We start from the raw sequence: 15,284 nt of genomic DNA, 5'->3' as shown, positions 1-15,284 counted from the left end.
ACCAGATGGCGCTGCTCTTGCTGTAACTTATGTGCGTTACCAGGCTTCTGTACAGGAAAAACATTGATTCACAGTGAAGGAAAAGAACTAGGAAGCTTACCAGCAAGTACGCGGCCTGTAGGGTGGGCAGCAAAGAACTTCAAGCGGGAAGTTGGAGAGGCTGAAATCTCGGGTGGCGGCAATGGAAAAGAAACCTGCCATGAGCATCTACTTAAGAGGAAAAAACGAAATCGTGAAAGAAACAATTTAGGATAATCAAAGGGAAGCTCATTCCTTCTCGAAGCGAGATATTGGAATAATACGCATGTGCTTGCTGCGGTGAAGCTAGGGAAACTGGAGCATGTTTTATTAGAATGTGAAGATGTTTGCCCAGCGGTCGATTAGGCACCACTGGCCTCCTTGAAACCCTTGAGTTCAGCGAGAGCAGTGGAAACACGGAGGAAGGAAACTAAGGAGAGGCCCTGACGTCACTCTTTGTGAAGCAAAAGTGAAGCCGGAAGTTGGCGTTGCTCATCGCGATGCTCCGCCTTTTGTGCCACCCTCCTCTCTTGTTTAGATCTTTAGCGAAACCACACCGCGCTGCGCGTGGTTTCGCGCACGCTCGCGCAACATCCGGCAGAGCACAGTGCAGGTAACACAGCGCAACAAGACACGGTGACTAACGCAAACCCGCCCACACAGCGCCTTTGCCACGGCACGAAACCTACCAGAGCAACACGTGTGAGCGCTCAAAATCAGAACAACGCCGCCATTGTGGCCCAAAAGGCGTGGCCATACAACAAAAAAAATAAAAACAGCAAAAAAATGAGAACCTACTACGTCATTTCCGCCACACTTTTCTCCTAGCGCGCGGAGGGGGTAGGGCCTCTCCTTAGTTTCCTTCCTCCGTGAGTGGAAAAGTAAACATGTCCACAATAGGGATTAGCAAGAGGCGATTGGAAGGGTTTGTGGAAGTAGGGGCACAACAAAAAACGGAAACTTATAAAAGCAAAGTTCGCCACGGGGGATCAGAAAATATTGTGAGAATGCATAGTGTTTCTTTAACCTATGTAGGACCTTAGTTTAATAGCAACAGCTTGGTGGCGCAACCCACCGCCCCGTTCCAAAGAGGATGCTCATAACGTCCATCCACCCTGGCACTTCGTGAATTGATGCGTTTACGGAGAAGGCGAAACTCGAGAGCGGTCATGGTGATTGGGCACATCGCAGCCTTGCGAGCTTGTACTCGAGCTCACTGCCTCGACGGTTCACTTGATACCAAAGTAGCGTAAGAACCAGTGCTATTATACGGCCCTTCGTGCCATTGCGTCATGTGAGTCGGTAAAATGACCATAAATTTCATAGAGCTAGTAAAGCTGCACATTTAAAGCAAAAAAGAAAACGTAAAATATGTCGGCAATCCTGCGCACTTGCTGTATATTGAGAACAATGAAACTGTTGGCCTGCTTTCGCTTTAGTGAGTCGTAGTTTAGAGCTCTTATTTAAACAGCCGCGTTAGGCGGTGGAGTAGGAAACCTTCATATGCACGCCTATAGCCTTTCAGGCCTTTATACGCACAGGCCTAAAATAAAGTGGACCTCGGGCACCTTCGCCTGGGAGCCTTTCAGGCCTTTATACGCACAGGCCTAAGGCCTGTGCGTATAAAGGCCTGAAAGGCTCCCAGGCGAAGGTGCCCGAGGTCCACTTTATTTTAGGCCTGTGCGTATAAAGGCCTGAAAGGCTCCCAGGCAAAGGTGCCCGAGGTCCACTTTATCTGCCAAGGCTCCTGAGCGGGGGCATAAAGGCCTGAAGGCTATAGGCGTGCATATGAAGGTTCCCTACTCCACCGCCTAACGCGGCTGTTTAAATAAGAGCTCTAAACTTCGACTCACTAAAGCGATAGCAGGCCAACAGTTTCAAGGCCTTCTAAGGCCTGTGAGTATAAAGGCCTGAAAGGCTCCCAGGCGAAGGTGCCCGAGGTCCACTTTATCTGTCAAGGCCCCTGAGCGGGGACCTTGGCAGGTAACGTGGCGCCTTTAATTGTGACAGCTGGACAATAACAGTTATGCAAAGAAAAAAAAACAGTCATTCCACTCTGTGAAGGTAGATGACCAGCGAAGCTGTGTTTGTGGGCCCCTCAATGGTGAACCGTCCATTGCAATGCGTCAAATGCCGTATGTACACAAATGGTGGGCGAGGCGCGACTAGTGGCTCCTCCACGATCTTGAGCCTCGGAAGATGATGAGGCACCGGCGGGTACACATACCCATGTATTGTTGCAAAACACGGCGCGACAGCTTTTACTAACGAATCCCGGCACGTAGAAAATACACGCACCTCGCCGCACTCCGAGGGCACACGCTGATCCCCAGTAGCCAAGGCGATCGTGTGCTGGTTACCGTCCCGCAGTGCATTAATAGTTGTGAGGTCGCTCGAAAACCTGAAGTGGTCACACACAACACAGGCCACACAAAACTGGTTCGTCACAAATTCCCTCTGAAACCTGGCCGTTGCTGCGGCGAAACGTTCCAAAGTTTGCAGGATCAGGGCCACGTGGACGGTTCACATTTCTTTCCGCCTTGCGGTCCTAGCGGGCAACACGCTTACGGGAGAGCGGAAGGAAAAGAAAAAAAATTATGGGGTTTTACGTGCCAAAACCACTTTCTGATTATGAGGCACGCCGTAGTGGGGGACTCCGGAAATTTCGACCACCTGGTGTTCTTTAACGTGCACCTAAATCTAAGTACACGGGTGTTTTCGCCTCCATCGAAATGCGGCCGCCGTGGCCGGGATTCGATCCCGCGACCTCGTGCTCAGCAGCCTAACACCATAGCCACTGAGTAACCACGGCGAGTAAGGAAAAAGAAACGAGACACGCAAACGCTTGGAACGCCGACACAGAAAATAACATAACTGAAATGACATAACTGGGCGGTGGGAACGCAGACATGGTCGACTCGGGTCAACGTATAGTGTAGGCTCTTAGCTTAATATGTGATACGAGTTGTATTTTGACCTAAGATATTTTTGCAAGTTGGTGGATTGATTAAAGCCTGCTACCCCTCCGCCGTGGGTCGGCGCGGTACTGTACTATTTTCGGCATCGACCCACGTATGGGTAGAAATGCTCGATCTGCATGGCTGCACTGCACGGATGTAGATGAAACAGAGTAACATATACAAATTGTCCCTAGCAGGCACAATCTGGACTTTTCAGGGCTATTGTACTCCACTAGAGGATATCAACTGCCTCCCCACGGGACGTAGTTTTTGTGCGTAAGGTGCGCTTTTGTTTGAACTTTCAGCTATTCTTACGGCGTATATGAGTAAAATAGTTTGCAGACACGAACGTCGCCGCGGGAGATACACAGCTTGCTTGTATGTTTGCAAAGCCCGAAACTGTTGAGGGCACCGCTGTCGAGATGTGAAATGTTTACGCTTGAAGAGAACCCTATTGCGGCGATCTTCTGGCGCCTGCCGCAGAAAACCGTTCGGCACCGCTCGAGATTGAGCCGCGATCGCCGACTCACCCTCGCACATACAGCATAGGGTGCGCGGCGACGATTTCATCGCCCTTGGACTTTATACGGAGCCTCACGGCGACAGCAGAAATGCGCCTAGGGTGTCCATATAATTGTTATCTTCATAATAGCGTAGTGCCGCGCAAGACGGGCTTTGCAGTGACGATGGCTACGAGATGTCGCCAGAGTAGCGCGCGTCGTCTGTGTGGAAACAAAGCGCTGCATGAGCGGAGGTCTGTCTGCGGAGGCTTCTGTGACCCCTCACGATCTCTCACGTGAGCGCCTCTCACGATCTCCCGATTGGCGAGGCGGTCGCGCCACACATCGCTCCGTTTTCAACGTGCCACACGAGACACATGGTCCGCGCCAGTCAATATATCGCGAAATGAGAACGCGTGTACAGCTGCGCTCAAATTTCCCATTAGGAAGTATCGTAATCTTCGGTGAATACTTTACGCGAAACACTTGCTTTACTAGAAACTGTCATGCCACTGCCGTTTTTGCAGACCAGCAACGTGGCTATATGCGCGCATATTAAGAGCGAGAAATATTTCGACGATAATATCGCTATATTTACTAAAAATGCGGTCATTAAATTCATGATTACTCATTTTAGGGCACATTGTAATCGCTAAACAGGAAAAAGAGAAAAAGGAGAGAGAGACAGTAGAGGGAGTTAGTTACCCGCCGTGGTTACTTAGTGGATATTCGGGGCCAGCTACACCACTGGAAAAGCTGGCGCTACCGTCGGCGTGACGTGGCATGAGGGATCACGCGGACACAGCGGCCGCGTAGGAAGCGCCGGAGGGAACATAAAACGAAAGTATAAAGACCCACCTGCGCTGCGGTTCTGATTAAGTGGTGAGGTTTTCCCGCCTTGGGTATCTGATTGACAGCACTTGAAAGTACTTTAATAGGTAGTGGCTGCTTTTGGAGACGTGCAGCGTGGTAGGCTACTGCTTGGTACCGCAGTGCCGGACGTACGCAAAGGAGCCCGGTCTCAGCCTTATTCACACGTAGCCGCAGGACAAGAAGCTGCGTGAAGCTTGACTCGCGAAACTTAGAACCGGCAGACAGCCATCGGCTACAACTTAGGTATGCAGCAAGCACAGACGCGAGGAAGATTTCTGCTACGGCGTCATTAGTGGTGGTGGTGAAAACTTATTCAACAGAGAGGGTGAAGCTCGCAGGATCCACTAAACTAGGCTTCGTCCGTAGTCTGGGACGTCATTGGTCGAAGCCACCGCTCGAGCCCGTTGGACCAGAGCTCGTTCTTCCAGTCCGGAGCTACTGAGCAGGGTCGCCGTAGGACGCGTTCGTCTGTTTTGGACAGGCCTTTCGCCGGAGGGGAATACACCCGGCGCTGCTCGCAGGAGTAATCTCGGATTGCACTGAACCGTAGCAGAGGGGTAGGATATTCAGGCTGTTTAGGGCAACAAGGAGGTTCCTGGGGAATGAGTGCGTGGGCCGCTGCATCTGCAGCTTCATTACCTCGGATGCCCTGATGGCCTGGAGTCCAGATTATTCGTTTTGGCGCGAGATCTCGTTCCTTGATGCAGAGTTTGAGAATTTTGTTGGCTAGCGGAGTGATTTCCCCTGCCAACTAGCTTTCACAGGCCCTTCGAGAGTCTGTAAGTATGCATTGCGATTGCGGGTCTGCAGCCGCCAAGGCGATAGCAACCTCCTCTGCTTGGTTTGGATCCGCGGCTCTAAATGAGAGTCCATCCGCCTAAGTTCCCCTATGTATAACCGCCGCCGTGTAATATCCCCTGGGTGATGGTCCGGCTACATCAACGTAATAAACTCCAGAACGGGAGCCAAGCCGTCTTTCTTGCGCTTTGGCACGCGCGTGTCTTCTTCCTCCATGTATTTCTTTCGTCATATTACGAGGGAGGTGGGGCACCCAGAGTTTGGTGCGCTAAAGCTCTGGGATGTGCTCTGTGCGTTCAGGTTCGCAATCGTGTTGAATGCACAGGCGGTCCAGCAAGCGACGCCCCGGGGAAGACTGCATGAGCCATGTGTATAGGTTTGTAAGGTGGGCCTCCCTGAGCTCCTGAATAGAGTTAAGGGCCCCCCAAGGCAGATAGTTTCTGACTGGAAGTGCTGATCGGGGACTGCAATGTTAGGTGGGCAGGAGAAAACGCGCACTGAGACGCTCGCCCGCGGCGCGGCTAATATCATGACGCTTTATTTGGTCTATGAACTTGTTGATGCAAGATTCTGGAAAGTTCACTGGAATAGAAAAGGAGCGGTAAGAAGCACATTAAAAAAGAAACAAAACATGGCGCGTGGTCATGTTTGTGTTATGAATTAATGTACTGCATTACGAAAAAGAAACAGCGGAAAATCGCACGCTGAGAATACCGATAAACATACAGTGCGAGGCAACTTGAGAAATAATATTGAAACATACAAGAATTTTGAAAAAAAAACAAAACAAAGATTGAACCGTCGCGACGGCACATCACAGTCGCCGTAGGCGTCAAAGTCTCTATAACGAAATTATTTTTGAACAGCTCTGATAGCGTCCACGCAACAACGGTTGCTAGTGTACTGTAAAATGTTTAAAGCTCGCGGCACGGTGCGAGAACGCGCTCGCTGGGAAAGCAAAACATTGTGCGCGGACATGCATGCATACGCGCAGTCGGTCGCTGCGAACCCGTGCGATCGCTGCATTGAGGTTTCATCTGTTATGCTCCATTCGGTTATACAGACAGCCCACTATAAGAACATATTTCACATAGCTTGCTCTCAGCGTCTGCCTACCTTTCACGCATGAAGCCGGTTCGGGAGACTCCATCGCTGCGACCGCGCGCAGTGGCGTTCACTGAACATATTCGGTAAAGAGAGAGCGTATGTGAACGATTCTGTGCTTTCCGTTTGCCAGAGATTATTATTTTGAAAGTAAAAAAAAAACTTCCCTCGTTTTGGGAGTACTTACAAAAATCTCCATGAGGGCGGCCGCGTGTTTTTATTGAGCGCCGTAAGCCAAACCTATGAGGAGCGCGCCGCGTTATCCCTCATACTACGCGAGGGAGGTGCTTCCGACAGATGGGGACTCCGTAAGTCCTCGCCCCCAATATAGTGTTGGACTGCTAGGCAAGAGGTCGCGGGATCGAATGCCGGCCCAGGCGGTTGCATTTCGATGGGCGCCAAATGCGAAAGCACCCGTGTACTTAAGTTTAGATGCACTCTGCTGGTCCAAATTTCCGCGTGTTCTACGGCGTGCCTCATAATCAGATCGTGGTTTTGGTACGTAAAACGCCATTGTTTTAGCAGAGGGAGTTGAACCTCGCAATTCAACAAATCCTTACAACTTTTGTGAGACGTTGATTGCTAGACGTGCCTGCCACTTGCACCAAAGTACTCAAGCACTCATCGACCTATATAAAACACGCACACAACACACACAGACGCATTCCAAGTTGCATTACACGGAAGCCATGGGCAACCATTTCGCAAACCCACCGCAGTCGTTCATGTCGCACGACGGTAATAAGGGCAGAACGCCGGAGCTGACAAAAGGCCGCAAAACTAGAGCAGCCATCCTCCGCATATTTCGCGACCCTGCGCGCGCACGGCCAAGCTGCGTTGGGTCGGTTGGGTTGCTCAATCGAGACGTACCCTTCATCTCCGCTCCCTACATACGCTCTCGGCCCCTGCGCCGCAAGCTCCGCCATGAAATCGACGCCGGCCGCGGACAACTCTCGCCATCTGGCGAATGTTTTCGAAAGACCGACACCACCCCCACGTTTTTCGAGCTCTTCCCGGCAAAAAACCTTACAAAAACCTTCGTTGGTCTGAGCCGTTGGAGTGCCGCCGGCTGCAGTCTCCCCCGCTTCCTCCTCATCGCCCTTCGACACACACGCACAGATACACACACACCCGTGTGCGCATACGGTGCGTACACAAGAGACGACCTCCTCTCCCCGGCGTTTTCCCCTGTCGATAGCGCTAGCGAGGCGGCGAGCTTGTTGCAAGACTCTCTCCAGTCGAAAAGCAAAAAGCGGCGCTGCCACGTCTCGCCTCCGCTTGTGTGTGCCTACAAACCTTTGAAAATGGTTGCCTTCTTTTTTCTTCCTTTCTTTCTTTCTTTCTCTTTTTATAACAGAGGCTTGCGACCGGCGCCGCTTTCTTTTTATCTCTCTTCCTCTATTGCCTTCTGCAGCTCATTTCTCGTCTGCTGAGAGAGCGATAGTGAAGAGGAAGAGCTCCTCGTCGGCTGCGTGCTTGTTCGCCCTCCGGACTCGCTTTTTCTTTCTTTGTTTCGACGCCCTTCTTTCCTCTGTTCATTCTCCTCGCCCTAGAGGCTTTTCCGGTGCGCGACTTTCTTTATGAGCTTTTTTTTTTTTTCGCGGCAACCTCGGCGTCAGTGTCGACAAAAGGACGAAAAAGGCGAGGGGCTCTCTCTTTGCTCGCAACGTAGTCTTCGTCTCCGAACTCTGCTCTTCTTTGAACAACTCACCCGCGCCTCTCAACTGCTGCCTTCCCTCTTCGCTCAACCAAACCAACAACTGCCGCCTTTTCGCTCTTTCCTTTTTCACCTTTCGCCCGCCCGAGTCCGTTTGGTTTGGCGCGTTTTTGGAAGCGTCCGGCGAAGCGAACCGGGGAAAATGGCTTCCTCTCCAGGCTTTCTTGCCGCCTTCGACCGCAAGAAGGAGACGCGGTGCTTCTTGATCGTCGCTTGCAGAGGGTTTAACGATGTCTAACTAGCGTCAACAGGCGGGTCGATCGCTGCTTCTAAAAGCCGCCTTTGGCTATAGCTCAAGTATTTCGCGCTCTAAATCTGCTAATAGTACTTTCCGTTGGCTATGCGGGAGCACGTAAAAGTCTGAAATCGGTGTGACAGCGAATAGTTACATCCTTGATGCGGAACTACGTTTGGGTACCGATAATTATGAAAGGTGATGGCAATCAATACGCTAATATTTGAAAACGATTCGTGATCAGTATTGATGCACGTCAGAGTAAATTACGTCGACTCTGCCGTTCTCAGTAAAGCCCTGCGTACCACCTAGCATGCAGATGTAAAGGTCAACGCTCATTTTCACTCTCTTGAAAACGAATTCGTCTAATAGGGGGTCTCGAAAAAAAAAATGACTCGTTAAAAGAAGAAAGGGGAGGGATTATTATTATTATTATTATTACAGTTGTGTTCACCGTTTCGAGGGAAGTCTTGCGGTACGGATATGAGCGCCTGTGGCGCGTGATTTTCTAACGTAGTGATCGCGCGCAGCGTCTCTACAACCATTCTCAACACACCGCTATTCCTGAAATACAGACAGAAAATAAAGAAACTTATAAACTGCACAAAAATGGAGAAACTGCCGTTAACTGTATTTAAATAGAGTATAGCTACAGACAAAACTGTACGTATCACGCGAAACATTAAAGTAGAAACAAACTGGAACATTGAAAGGCCTTCACATACTTGTTTTTATATAAAAGTAAGTCAAACTTAAAAAAAAAATATATTGTTCGAAAAAAAAAAAAAATGTAGCAGAGCGTGGTTTCGATCCACGGACCTCTGGGTTATGGGCCCAGCACGCTTCCACTGCGCCACTCTGCTAGGCGAAAGTGAGGCTTAGTTAAGGCGCTTATGAACCGTACAATTCTTTTCTTGACAATATTCAGTACATTTATTTATATATTTTACATTTGTTCCGTAGTAACCTCAGTAGCCACATACGACTTTAACAAAATTATTTTTTTTTCACTGTTACGCCTGTTCTATTTCAATTTTCACTACTTTTGTAATAGCATGTGGCAAGCGTAGGGCTGTTGCCTTTTGAGTCTGTGAGTAGATGTGTACTAGCTGTGAGTATGATTGTGAATAACGAATATTTTCCGTCCTTGATACGAGTGATGCTATTTTGCATCGTGCTTTTGAAGGATTATGGCAGCATTATTACTACACCGTGCTCGTCAACGCGAGATCGGAACATTTCTTGAACATATGTCAGCGATGGCAGGTTGACTAGCGATGGTCTTAGCGTCACGTCTTAGTATCGCCTGTGTAGATGGCTTTTAGCAAATGCGCACTTACACGATGTGGGCTTTTCCTTAGTGGAAGCATCAGATATTAAATTAATATGTAGTAGCTAAGCAGCACAACTCTTTCACGTTACTTAATCAACAATGTTTCAGTAAATATCATAGTAATTGTTCACTTTAGGGCACATACTGGAGTGGAGCAGTTAACGCCTCATGAACAGATTTTTTTTTTTAATTACGAATACTGTAGCCCTCACTTGGGGGCCATTACAGGAGAGGAATTGTCAAAGAAAACATAAATATCAGCATCGACAATACAGCATCATAGACCATTGTCAAACACAAATTACAGGGAGTTTGAACAAGTATGTAAGTGTAAGGTCTGCTAGAAATGCAAAAAACAACAGTAAGCATGATCAATTCTTAATTATACCGTTGCATGTAATACAATTCTAGTTGAGTTAAAAATCTTGTAACATTTTGTGCTTTTACAGTTAGCAGGAATCCTGTGCTAGGCACAGTTTCGGGAAGTATATGTTCCGAAATTTTGCGGTCAAGTGCATTCTTAATTAACTCTCATCAGCACTTCACTTCTAAACAGAACCGACAAGTATCAACGAACAGGAAATTTGGCAGACTCGGCTGTAGTTGACGTCTACGTAATGCGAAGCATTCGTGATTTGTAGGGAACGGTTGCGTGAGCATGTAAATGTCGTGCAGCCAACCGTTATGTAGAGATTGTGTACTGAAGGGTTTATAGTAAGTAAGACAGAATATTTGCAATTGCAAGATGTATAAGATTGAAAGCAAACTGAACAACGATGCAAAGTACCCAGTTGCCAGTGGCGTAGCCAAGGGGGACTGACCGGCCCTCAGGTTTGACTACGTGGGCACATGCGCGCAATATGAGAAGCCGTCTGCCATTCGTTCGTTCAGGCGGTCGGGGAGCAAACAAAAGTACATAGGAGATGTTGGGGGAGCAGTGGACACCGCGCTTTGGGTGTAACATTTCAAAAGCGGCCCGTTTCTATACTTCATCCGGTGTTGATGTTGACTCCGTTCAGCACATTTTCTTGCCCTTCTTCTTTTCTACTTGAGTGGGCACGCTGCTCTTTCCTCCTGTGTTATCCGTTCACATAAAATAGTGCTCCAAAGCGCCACCCCTCTCCTGTATATTGAAACAACACAGTGTGAGCCCCCTATAGCGCATGGCTGCTCAGAACAACATTTATTGAGACGTACACCGTAGAAGTTACGCCCTTGTCTCCAGCGCACCAGCGTGAGCATTTTTGCCGGGAAAGTTCCCAGCGCAGACAGGATGCCGGTTTATTTATCGTTTGGGAACGAGATGAGCGGTGCAAACTCCGTGTGTCTCTTCACGCCTCGTTAAAGTGCAGTCATCACGTTTTATTTCTTTTTTCACAGTTGCATATTTGTGTTCCGTGGTTGAAACAAACCCGAGGTTTACATCACAGCAGTCTCACCAAGGGATCCCGCTTGACAGTGCTCTGATTTCAATGTTGACTCGTCCTGTCAGGATGGCCGAGCGGTCCAAGGCGCTGCGTTCAGGTCGCAGTCCGGTCTTCCGGGCGTGGGTTCGAATCCCACTTCTGACACAATTTTTTTTTCTGTTCAGTTTTTTTTTCACGTTATTCTTATTCAGTTTTCTTGATTTATTCATTAATTTTTTTCATGCTGTCAGCTTCAGCACAACGGATCCAGCGTCAGGACTACATACAGTTCATGTCCCGTCGGCAGAACAGTATTTGGTAAATACTTTAGTATTTTGGTAAATTCAATTACTCTGACACAAGTGTGCAGCTGAGCCTGATTAAAAACAAATAGATATATATATATATTATGCCGTTTAACGTGCCAAGACCACAGTCCGATTATGAGGCACGCCGTAGTGGGGGACTCCGGAATAGCTAACCCCGCGAGCGTTAAAGCCAGCGCCACCCCTAATAAACCTTGGCGGCGGATGTCGAACATTCTTTCTGCCGCAAGCGTCACCAGTGCGTGATCTTTTTGGGTGAAGGCAACTGGTCAATAAACCCACACATGCTACCTGAAGGCGTCAATGTCGCCGGATTCGAGACACTCGTAATGTAATCAACAAGAAGAAAGGGAACCGATCGAGGTGCCCGATTTTTATTAATCATATCATAAGAAGCGAGCAAACAATGACACCAAGGACAACATAGGGGAAATTGTACTTATTCATTGAAATAAAGAAATGGTAAATTAATGGCAATGAACTGCGGATGAAAAAAACAACTGACACTCCCAGGCTTAGTTCTACTAGTAACACATAAATACCCAAGGAAGTTGATGGGAAAACGGCACCGTGGTATACCTCAATTGGTAAGAGCATCGCAAGCGTAATGCGAAGATGTGGGTTCGTATATCTCACCTGCGGCCAGTTGTTTACTATTTCTTTAATTAGTAAGTACAAGTAATTTCCCCTATATTTTGTCCTTGGTGTCTTTGTTGGCTTCTTAAGATATGAGCAACAAAAATAGGGCCCCTCGGTTCCCCTTCTTCTCGCTCACACACACAGACACACACACATATACACACACACAGGGTGTCCGAACTATCATACACCAAGATTTAAAAATATGCAAATGCCACGTAACTGGACAGGACCAAGGTAATGTTGCTTGCCGTCGCCTGGAGGTACTCGGAGCTTCATTTGCATTCCGCCGAATTGCACAATTCGTCTTAATTAATTAATGAACTTCTCAAATGTTATATTTAGGTGAAAAGTATCGGTGGAGAAATTGTAGACCGACATGAAAAAAACTCCCGAAACAGCTTTTTGTCGCTCAATACGTGCTACGTAAAATCGTTTTTCCGAGCTTGAAAGAAGCCCGCGAATACACGCAAAGTGCCTCGAGCTGCCAGTCGCGTGGCAATCTTGAGTGTTCGCGGGCTTCTTTCATGCTCGGAAAAACACTTTTACGTAGCACGTATTGAGCGACAAAAAGCTGTTTCGGGAGTTTTTTCATGTTGGTCTACAATTCTCTCAGCGACACCATTCATATGATTATAACATTTGAGAAGTTGTATTATGTAATTAGGCGGAATGAAAAAAATACTCAGAGTGTCTCTAAGCCATGGCAAACATTACCTTGCTTCTGCCCAGCTACGTGGCAGTTGCGTATTTTTAAATCTTGGGGCATGATAGTTGGGGCACCTTGTGTATGCATGAACGAGAAGAAGGGGGAACCGAGAGGCCCGGTTTTCGTAAGTCGCAAACAGATGAAGCCAGCAGACATTGACAACTATATACATTATACATTTTTCGACAAACTTTTTGAGCGCAAAACAAACAGCGGCAAAGAAAAGGAGCAAACCAAGGGCGAGCGCTTTCTAACAACTGGTTTTATTTTCGAAGAACCACCTGCTTAAATACCCACAGGTCTGCGCGATCTAGTCAACAGAGCACGCCTACAGCGCATATAACAACACTCGTGATAAAATGCCTCGGATCAGCGCTACCCGGTCAACATAAAAACAGCAAAGTGCATAAAACGAGCACTTAAGATGAAAATAGAGAGTTTTAGAATAGAGGCCCCAATAGTTTGGAACGCCAAAGAGCTTTGCGGATGTTAGCGTTGGAGCACGCAGGAGTAGAGAGCTTCAGTTTAGGGGACGCAAGCGGCTTGCGTCCTTTAAACTAAAACTTTCTAGTGAAGAGTTTTAGAATAGGGTTTTGGCGTTTGGTGATAGCGTCTTGCGCTGACAGCGCCACTACGGCGTCAAAGAAAAGCTATTAGAAATAATTAAATAAAATATACCATTTTATTATAGGAATAGTAATTTTGACGCGTGTATTCGTGTATGCGTGTATTTGACGCGTGTATGACGCGAGTAATTTTGACGCGTGACGCGTGTATTCGCGTTTAATTACAATTTAGAGGTTATTCTGTAAGCAGCAAACAATTAGTTGCGCTTAGTTTTGAGCAAACCAACTTTACGTGCCTTCACCAGCCAAGCTTAGCCGTGTTAGGCCTACGAGCTATAAAATCCACAATCGAATTCGGAATCAGCGGCGTCTAATGAATCAATCTTCATAGCACACGCTAGTTGAAAGAAAGTGATAATCGCAGTCACTTCTCCTAGCTTGCGAACTTCACGCGTTACCGCGAATCGAACCCAGTTTTGTGCTAGGTCAGAGCCGTCGCTTCGATGAATGCCGCCATGTCTGCTAAAGCAAAGTTCTTGGGGCCGCTATTTGGGCTCCCGCCAAATCGGTGAAATAGCGTTCCCAACGCAAAACCCAAACGCAGTTTGCGTCTCACGCATGCGCAGTGGCATCAACGCTATTTGTTTGGGGTCCCAAAATGTTTGGGGCCCCTATTCTAAAACTCTCTAATGCGTTAAAGATATGACAGGAGCGAATTCTCTTTAACAGTGAAACAAAAGGATGACTGATGCATTTTCCCTTTAGTTTCGCAATCCAGTCAGCTTCCACAATTTCTCTCGCGGTTTGTTTTCTATGCCTAAACAATATGTCGGTGTTTATAACACAAGATGAGCAAGCATGTTCTTGACAATGCGTTGCCAAATGCGTATTGGGGCGACCTTTCAGACTGGACAAGTGTTCCCTTATTCTCGTGTTAATGCATCTCGCAGTCTGCCTTACGTACACATGACCACACGTTATAGGAATCTGACACAACGTTCTTCACGCAATCGACAAATTGGTTCTTACTCGGATGTTTAATACTACATTGTTTTCTTGCATCATCCTTACTTTCGAACTTACTTTTTACCCTAGAATACACACTGCCTATATTGTTGTTAGCCGAAAACACCACTTTTACTTCGTAATTCCCAGCCACCTTTTTAAGTCTGTGTGAAAGGCCGTGCACATACGGAATCACTGAAACCTTGGAAGCTATATCTTTCTGCCTTTGATCCTTTGTGCATGGTTCTTTATTAAGGAATCCTTGCGATCTCATCCTGAAATACCTCGTTACAGCTGGCCTCTGCGATCAATTAAAGCTTACTTTTATTTTAGTCTGGGCAGCTGGGCTAATTGTTTCATTGCTGTAATGGATACGTAAACGGCGCAGAACAAAGACTAGCATAGGAGTAAATGCACGTGTAAAAAACAAATTTGAGAGATTTATACGCAATCATAAAATATATCCGTGTGGTTGGTGCCTTACTACCTCAATTGCTTTGGCGACATAAAACCCTGTACAAGTGTTGATCAATAACTCGTGTTCTGCCGGTGTATCTGATTTGGCCCGTTTCGCGCGCCAGATAAGATAATCACCGCAAAAGCACTCCGCACAGATGATTAAACAGCGAAGCTCAAACGTGCGGCCCCGTTGTTTATCACTGGGTTAATCCCGAAAGTTCATTAAACGACGGCTTGACAGGCTACCGGATCCTCGGTACGCAGTTGCTGCCTACGCTCGGCTGCACGAGCCTGTTCTTGTGTCCGGGCTGCAGCATCGGCACGACGTAGACGAGCTCGTTCCCGGAGTTGCTCGGGGCGTTGCTGTTCGAAGGCTGCCTGTTCCCAAGGGGTACGTATGACGCGTGGCCTACCCATTCCGGAGCCGAAGAGAAACTGCTGCGCGCGCGCCCTGCTGCGACGGAGAGCAACGACGTCACTACTGGCTCAGCCAATCGCGTGCCTCTCTTTAGCGCGTGCGCCTGGGGTTGTGCCGGAGTTTTCGGCGTACAGACGACAGACGGATGGCTGAGTCGGCTAACCGTACACAGCTTCGCTGTAAAACTTACTTACGGTATGGCTCACAAACCCTAGAAA

At 47.9% G+C, this 15,284-nt stretch overlaps 2 non-coding genes across 2 annotated transcripts; one reads left to right on the top strand and one right to left on the bottom strand.

Annotated features, from left to right (window-relative positions):
• Nucleotides 1-8,996: 8,996 nt before the first annotated feature.
• On the bottom strand, nucleotides 8,997-9,068 carry TRNAM-CAU (transfer RNA methionine (anticodon CAU)). The gene has a single exon. It is a non-coding gene; the product is annotated as a tRNA-Met (tRNA).
• Nucleotides 9,069-11,025: 1,957 nt separating this feature from the next.
• Nucleotides 11,026-11,109, top strand: TRNAL-CAG (transfer RNA leucine (anticodon CAG)). Its single transcript has one exon. It is a non-coding gene; the product is annotated as a tRNA-Leu (tRNA).
• Nucleotides 11,110-15,284: the final 4,175 nt, after the last annotated feature.

This window comes from Dermacentor variabilis, chromosome 11 (assembly GCF_050947875.1).
Source record: "Dermacentor variabilis isolate Ectoservices chromosome 11, ASM5094787v1, whole genome shotgun sequence".
NCBI lineage: Eukaryota > Metazoa > Arthropoda > Arachnida > Ixodida > Ixodidae > Dermacentor > Dermacentor variabilis.
This window is presented reverse-complemented; position numbering and strand designations above follow the sequence as displayed.